The sequence below is a fragment of the Bison bison genome, unplaced genomic scaffold (genome assembly GCF_000754665.1).
Source record: "Bison bison bison isolate TAMUID 2011002044 unplaced genomic scaffold, Bison_UMD1.0 scf7180017864280, whole genome shotgun sequence".
NCBI classification, from domain to species: Eukaryota; Metazoa; Chordata; class Mammalia; order Artiodactyla; family Bovidae; genus Bison; species Bison bison.
The window spans coordinates 7,104,006-7,112,113 of record NW_011494852.1 but is presented as its reverse complement, the minus strand read 5'-3'; the positions used below and the strand labels follow the sequence as shown (position 1 = coordinate 7,112,113).

The following is an 8,108-nucleotide window of genomic DNA, read 5'->3' as shown; positions in this document are numbered from 1 at the left end:
CCAAAAAAAAAAAAAAAAAAGCTTGGGCTTTAGAATCAGACGGTCTGGACTCCCCCAACTTACTAGCTTGACCTTAGAAAAGTCACTTAAACTTCACAGAGCACTGATTTCCTCACCTGAAAAATTTAGTACCCAATTCACAATGTTACTCTGAGATTCAATGAGTTAATAAAAAATGGAATGTGGCCTGGCATATAGAACATATCTAATAAATGCTGATGGCTGCTTTTAAAACTGCAATCAGCCTCTAGATTCTACCTTTCCAGTTCATTCCATATACCAGATGGATTTATCTTCCTAAAGCACACCAGGATATCATGTTCCTGACCTGAAGCTTATAATGGCAACCAGCACCAACAGACTCAAGTTCAAGAGCTCCTAACCCAACATCACCTTCATTTCTAGGGCATTCTTCCAGATAAAGACTTAGTTTAGGATACCCCATCTTCCCTGGGGCTCTCTAAATGCCATATTCATCCAAACTTCCACACTCAGGCTGAGAATCAAGGTTTTAGTCTGCAACAGTCTTCCTTCCTCCTATCCAAATTATAAGTCTTTTATGGATTGCCTAAACCTGTCCTTCTTCAGGACGTCTTTCCTGGCTACTCCACACCTTGGGGATCTGGTGATGTCTCCTTTCTATCCCAACCCATAGTCTGAGGGCCCATCCGTCCTGTGAAGATGAGTGAGGCTTCCTTGTTCTACCCAGAAGTGAGCTCCCAGAGAATAAGGCCCCAAGCTAGCCCCACAAAGGTGGCCTTGGGAAGGAACTGTTACAGGACTGACTATCCCTCCTTGAAAACCTTGTTACCACTTCCATGACTAGTTCAATGGAGTGGAGGATGGCAGGTAATGCTGACGGGGAAAGGGAAAAGGACAAAGAATACGAACACTTGAGAAAAAAAGACAATGATCAGGATCAACTGTGTTCTCACTCTTGGGCAACTGAGCTCATACCTGCATCCACAGTGACAATCTTCCAACAATAAACAAGGGAGTTCTGAGAGGTGAGTTACTGGGCTAATGGTAAGGTCTCAGAAAGGCACAAAGGAACTGAATGGAGCTAGGACCCCAGAGGGGTGGGTGATGAAAAAGAACAGGTAGTGATGTGGCCCATGTCCCTCCTCTCCTACTTACTGATAGAAACGTGATCACTGCAGAGAGCTCTACTTTCTCTATCTTAAAGAGAGACTTAGGATCATTCCTACCTGGCATGGTTGCTATGAATCTAGACCACAGCACAAAGCAGGACGTGAAGTAAGTCCTCAGTAAACATCAACTGTCATTCCTAACACCATGGTGGTTATACCTTACACGGGCTTCTTTTTGAATACCCACAGAGATTCTCAAAGCATAAGCTAACTCCCAGATCAGGAAACAGAGAGGCTAGAAATGGGCATATACAGGAGAGCCTCAGAATTTCAGGCATCTGGATTTCAAGTGAGCCCTGATCTGGATCCTTCTGCCTCCAATGGTGTCTCAACTCAGTATCCTTAAGGCTTAATACTCTGAGCACTTCTGGTCACCTCTGCCCACACTACAGGCTGGACACCTAGCCATTGGGAACATGGCATAAAAACCTGAGAAATACCTTTTTTATACACATTTCTTTTTCTTAATGATGTGTCTGGAAATCTGTGGCTTGGGAATTCATATTTGTAGCTCTAAGAAAACAAAACACATACAAGTCCAAACTCTTGGCCATATCAGTGCACCTTTTCTTGCCTGGCCTCTCTACCCTAAGCTGTTAAAGTGCTCAAGGGTTCATCCATTTATTCAGAGTCATCAGTTCATGCTTATCCACAGTACTGGCCAAAACAGAACTAACTACACAATAACAGTACTAATGCATAATCCCACAACCCTCTACTATATCTCTCCAATGCCACTTTCTTCTTCTTCCCCTTGTTCGTGGCTTTCCAGATCCCTTTCAGGACCTGGCACACAAGGCCAAGAAACCTCATCCCCTCCATCTTTAATCTCCTGAACTAGCTCCCCATGACCATGAAGCATTCTCTTAGGTCATCTCCATACCAAAAGATCTTTTCAAGGTGGGACAAGTCTTCCTGACTTCAGGGAGCCTTCACTGTTTGAGTTCTCCCACCTCCATATGGCATTGGATCACAGGGAAAGGAACTCCCTGGCACTCTATCTCCTTGACTAAGTCCCTAAGTTTTCAGTTCCTGATAAGAAGGAAGAAGAAATACAGTGATTGAAGATGAGGGACAGAAAGTCAAGGGCTTGCACCCCAGCTGTGGTACAGGTGCTGGGACAACGTGCTTCCTCCTCTGTAAAAGAGGGGTCACAGGGCTGCTAAGAGAATTTAGGGAAGACAATCCACATAAAGCACCTGACAGAGTGTGCCCATAGTAAACACTCAGTACATGTGACTCAGTGATAGGTGAATTTCTCCCTTCTCCTCCAGCACAGTTGGCCTACCCCTTTAGCCCTACCCTGATGCTCAGTTGCTGTTGTTTAGGCCTTACAGGGTAGGTGGAGGCATCTGGGACAGAGAAAAGCCTTGTCCAGTCCCTCCCCCACCCCAGAGTACTGCCAGGACTCCAGGGCTAAGGGGCACAGTTTCTCCTCTGGTACTGCCAGGGGACATGAGAGAAGAGCCCCAAGGGTTGGGCTCAATGAAGGACCTTGTTCTACTGCAGTCAAAGGGGAAAGTGGTTTTAGATGAATGGAGGCTGACCCTAGGGAAATGTGTGTTCATGTATCTGTGCGGCAATGTGCTGAAAAGGGTGGGCCTCTCAAGACTGGAAAGCGTCAGTGAACACTGGAGCTGGTCCAAGGAATCTGGGCAGCCTGAGGGCCCTTGGGGTGAGCCCAGCGGGGGCTGCAGATGATGGGTGGGGATGAAACTTCTAGGTTGCTGCCCAGATCAGAAGAGTCTGGCCCAGAGCTGAGAGGCACAGCAGAGCCCCAATGAATACCTACACAGCTGAACCCAGATGGTTCCCTGGAAGGCAGTATTGTCTGTGTGTGTATAATATACCCTGTCTAGGATCACTCTGTCCTCAGGTCACTCTGTCTCATGTCCTAGCAGATTATATGGTGTAAAGAGTATAAGTTCAAGAGGCAAAATTGCCTGGATTCAAAATCTAGCTTTGCCTCTAAGACACAAGTCAATATAACTGTGGGCCAGTCCTGTAACCTCTCTGAGCCTTGGTTTCCTCTTCTGTATAATGAGGGTATTTAAAGCCCTTAAAACACAGGGTTGTTTTAAAGATTCAATGAGATAATCGTGCAAAGCATCTGATCTGTGTTAACTGCTCCATGCACTTCAACTATTATTGTTGTTGGCTGCTGGTTGAAGATCTAGAGCTCAAGCTATTTTGGGGCTGGAGGAAGCAATTCACATAGGAGAGCACATCTGGGTCTCCCCCTTAAGATTCCCGACAAGGGTGGGGAATTTCATGCAGTTATTTACCAAAAACAGACACGTTTCTGGTTCCTCTGAGCTAGAGGCACAATAAGCAGTGATGAAATTCTGGAGGTGGGCGGATGGGGGAGGGGACTGGGGAATGCCATGACGTCAATGACTGCAGCTCACCAAGCTGCAAACCTGGACTCCAGAGAGGATAAGGGAGACTGTGTAAAAGTGCTCTCCTTGGCCAGGTGACCAGAGCTAAGTAGGTCATGACCCTAGGTGCTGCAAATCACAGGAGCCAAATGTATCTGGGAGACTGCCATAAGAAGAAACTCATTTTTACATGCTGGGCTGTTGCAACAATCGTGGCAGCCTGTGGCTGGGTTTTGGCTCCAACATGCCCTTCAATGCTTCACCCCATCTCACACAAATGTAGGGGAGGGCAAAGGGGCTCACATTTTTGTTTGATGAACTGTGTTAGTAGAGCTTATAAGGGGAGGGTGGAGGCATCAGAGTTGAGCTTGGGTGACTCACTCAGCCACAGCCCCCTCTTGACCTCAGTTTCCCCACCCAGATTCAATGAGCCAAGGAGGGAAGGGCTTAAACCTGATGGATACAGGGACTCTGACTCAGAGAACAGGAGGAGAGAAGAAATGCAGGAAATGTGGCCCAGGAGGCCAGAGGACCAGGGAGAGGAGACTTCAGCTTCCCGGGCCCCACCCTTGGGCTCCAAGTCATCATGGGAAGGGGGGAGGCGGGTGATAGGATTACTGTTGTAGCTGCAAGTAGGCAGGGCAGACAGCACTGAGACAAGGAACAGGGATAATGACAAGGGGAAACCTGGGGCTTCCCCTTCCCTGGTTCCAGAGACCCTTGGGGTGTTGCTTTTCTGTTTCCAGGTTTTATCTCAGACTCTGCTCCCATGAAACCAATAGTGGCCGCGTGGGCTGAGGGGCTTCCTTCTACCCTTCTGGCTGCTTGAGAGGAAGGGACAGCCCAGACCAGTGCCTCTTCCATGCCTCCCAACTCTCCACTTCCAGTAGGTCATGTGACAGTACCCTCAGCACCTTAATGGGCCCACCCAGAGTCAGTGTCAGCAAAACCAGCAGTTCTCCACTGAATACACACAAGCACCAAACAGCAAGCTTAAAAAACACCAAAATCTCTGGAGATAGGACCTAGGCCTCAGGTTCTTTTCATAAAGTGATTCTGACATGAAGCCACCATGGGGACCCACTTACCAAAATTCAGCTCTCTGTACTCTCTGGCCCATTCTGAGAAGGCTATGGGAGGGTAAGCAGCTCTGACCCAGACCCAAACTTGAACCCAGGATCTCCCTGGGAGAACTGAAAGAAGTAGCAGGGTTGGGTAGGTGAGAAATGAAGTACAAACCCCCAGAAAAAGGCAGAGAATCTGCCTCACTGTTCTGCTCTCCTGGCCCAAAGGGACTGAAAAAGAGCATCAGACCCTATAATAGGTAATCCTTATCCAAGAAAAGGTAGACCAACTGAACTCAAAGATTTGGTTTGCAGGGTAAGTGTGCATCTTGGTGGGAAGGAGGGACAGGTTCTTCGAGGTGCCCATTCCATAAAATACTAGGAACCACTGCTGTACTTGGAGAGTATATGGAACAATCCCTTCCTTGTCTAGATGAGAATCCTCAGGCCCAAGAGGGATGGGGCTGGCCCAGGTCACAAGAGGTGTTAGTGGCAGAGCTTGATCTAGAACTCTTGGGTGTCCTAATTCCTGTTCTCATGTCCCATGACAAATGAATCATCAGTACAGAATCATCTCTCAAACTGCCTAGTCAGCAGAAGAACCAGGGTGCCCATTAACAGGCCTATCCTCTAAGGATTCTGATTCAGTGGGTCTGGGACAGGGGCCCAGGAATCTGATTTTAGGTCACATTCTCCCCCATCAGGTGGTTCTTATGATGATGCAAATTTGGGAAACACAACAGGATGGGAAAGCCATAATGGACAAGAGAATGCAGAGCTCCTCCTACAAGGCAGGTCTCCAAGTCCAGTGTGCAGCTCCTTCCTTCACCAGTGAGGTTGGGAGTGAGACAGGAAACACAGGCTTGGAGCCCCCATGCCTATTAGGAAGAGGCATTCAAGGTCCAAAGGACTGATCTCTGTGATCACCTCTCTCTCCAGTCATGTTTTTGCTCTAATCCTGGCAGGCTTCCTGCTGACTCTGGAACACACCATGGCCTGTCCTCTCTTCCCTCACTCTAAGTTTTCCCTAACTCTCCATCCACCTAGGTACCAACTTGTTTTATTCTTACCACCTGACATGGGGCTGGGGATAAAGACCTTGATTCATATATTCATTCACCAGTCAAGTCATTGCAAGGCAGTTCTCAAGGACAGGCATTAACCACAACATCTTAAGGCCAACTGTCTGAGATGGGTCTCAGGTTCTTGGTATAAGGTATGTCATGTCTTTCAAGGGCAATGTGGTAACAACAGATATTTTAAATGTATATAACTTCAAACTAGCAGTCCCACAGAATTCTAGGAATTTATCCTAGAGGTGTTTAAAGCGTACTCAATACAGCACTCCTTTTAAGAGCAAGGCCTTTAGAGTCAAATTCCACCTCCACCTCTGACCAGTTGTACAACCCAGGGCAAGTCGCAGACCTGTCTCATTTGTAAATGGGGGAGTTATGAGATCTTCCTTACAGAGCTGTTGTGAGGATTATGAATCATATAAGTAAGCACTGCTTGATACACAGGTCAGGCTCTCTGTTACTTTACTATTCTTACTATTAAGCCGCCATTAACAACAATGAGGTATATGTGTACATGGTGAATAAGGAATGATCTTAAGGTTCCATTTTTCAGTGGAAAAAAAAATAAATTAATATGTGTGATGCTCTGTTCTTTGTGCTAAAACCATCAAAATAATGAAAAAGTTGGAGGGAGAACATGAATGTACTCAAGTGGAGAATGTGCTTTAATGTGCACAGACTCTCTTATAAAACATACACAAATTGGGAATGTGGAAGTCTGGGAGACCTCACTTTTCATCTTTCATATGGTTTGATTTTACTGCAAATTTTGAAAACAAAAGCAAAAACTAAAAATGCTCTAGTAAATAAACAGCAGTAAGCAACCAGTGATTTTGATAGATGGCCAGGATTGGCACCCAGTGCTCATCCAACTCTCTGCTCAGAACGGTATGGTGGGGATGCATGACCAAGCCACTTAAGACATTGGTCTGCCTCAAAGGAGCTCCTATGCTGGGGGTACAGCCATACCACAACCACAGATCCCCTGCCCTGGTGCTAGAGCAGAGAAGAACCCTCCCTGGTGGGGAGGATGGGAGAACTGTGAAACAGCTGAGGTCTGAGCCGGCTGCAGCCAAGCTGGGTTCCTGCTGCTCACTGTCTGAGACAGGAACATAAGCTGGTGACTCCTGGCCTGAGGAACTGACTTCCTCTAAAACCATGGCACTTCTGTGATTTGTACCAAAAAAAACTCAAAGTAAAGGTGACTGCTAAGATGGGCAGGCCTCAGAAGAGGTGGAAGCAGGTCTGGGGGTCCCCAAATCCCAATCCTAGCATCCCATGATGATTTTTCTCACCTATAAAAAGGGGAGAGCAACATTACCTATCTCAAGGGGTTGTTATATGGGCAAAACAAATTACTGACAATAAAAACAACAATTAACATTATTGAGTGTTTACTGCATGCCAGACATTGTTCTCAGGGCCCACAACTAACCTATAAGGTAAGCACAGTTATCTTGATTTTAAAGGTGAGGAAACCAGGGCTTAGAAAGGTGAAGTTACTTGATTATATAGCAAGTGACAGAACTGGGATTTAAACCTAGATAGTCTGATTTTAGAGTCACGAAGAACACTTTTCAAAGTTACTATATAAGTAAAGTTAGTACTTGGCTTGTTGTAGGGACTCAGTGTGAACTGCTATCATGAGGAAGAAGGTGGAAACATTAGGGCACACTCTACATGGGTCCCTGGGTACCAGCCCCATCCAGCTAGCTTTCAGGTGCATATACTCCCTCTCTTTGGTTTCCATGGCCTTCCCTTGTGGCTCAGCTGGTAAAGAATCCGCCTGCAATGAGGGAGACCTGGGTTCAATCCCTGGGTTGGGAAGATACCCTGGAGAAGGGAAAGGCAACCCACTCCAGTATTCTGGCCTGGAGAATTCTATGGACTGTATAGTCCATGGGGTCGCAAAGAGTCGGACATGATTGAGGGACTTTCACTTCACTTTGGTTTCCATCTCTCCCACCTGTCACCAAGGTCAACACCTCTCCATCCAGCCTTGGGAAGCCCCAGAAGGCCTGAATGGCTTCAGCAGTGCCCTGTGAGATGGTTCTCTGGACTGACTTCTATCTACACTTGGGGTCTGAGGGAGAGGTTCTAGAGAAGCCTTGCTCACCCACACCAGTGTCACCCTCATGAGACAAAGAGTACTTCTTTACTGAGTGTTCAGGAAACTGACATGGACTACATGTAAATTCAAAACTCTCTTGAAACTGTTTATGCCTTAGGTGCAACCTACCTTTGAGGGGGTAAAGAATAATATGACTTGTAACTTTTGGAAGAGTTCTAAAATTCCCTCCTAGCTCTGATGTCCTGGAGCTTGAGAAATGAATGAATGCTCACCTTCCATCCCCCTTTCATCGGTAATGGCTTCAGTCTGTTCTTGTCAGCTGCCCTAAGTGATCCTTCCTCTGCTGTGGGTAGTTTCTAGTCTCCACT

At 46.7% G+C, this 8,108-nt stretch overlaps 1 protein-coding gene across 1 annotated transcript in view; it reads right to left on the bottom strand.

Moving 5' to 3' along the window:
- Positions 1-8,108, bottom strand: part of SAMD4B (sterile alpha motif domain containing 4B) — a 25,586-nt gene that overhangs the window by 12,859 nt on the left and 4,619 nt on the right. The gene's annotated exons all lie outside the window — the stretch shown is intronic.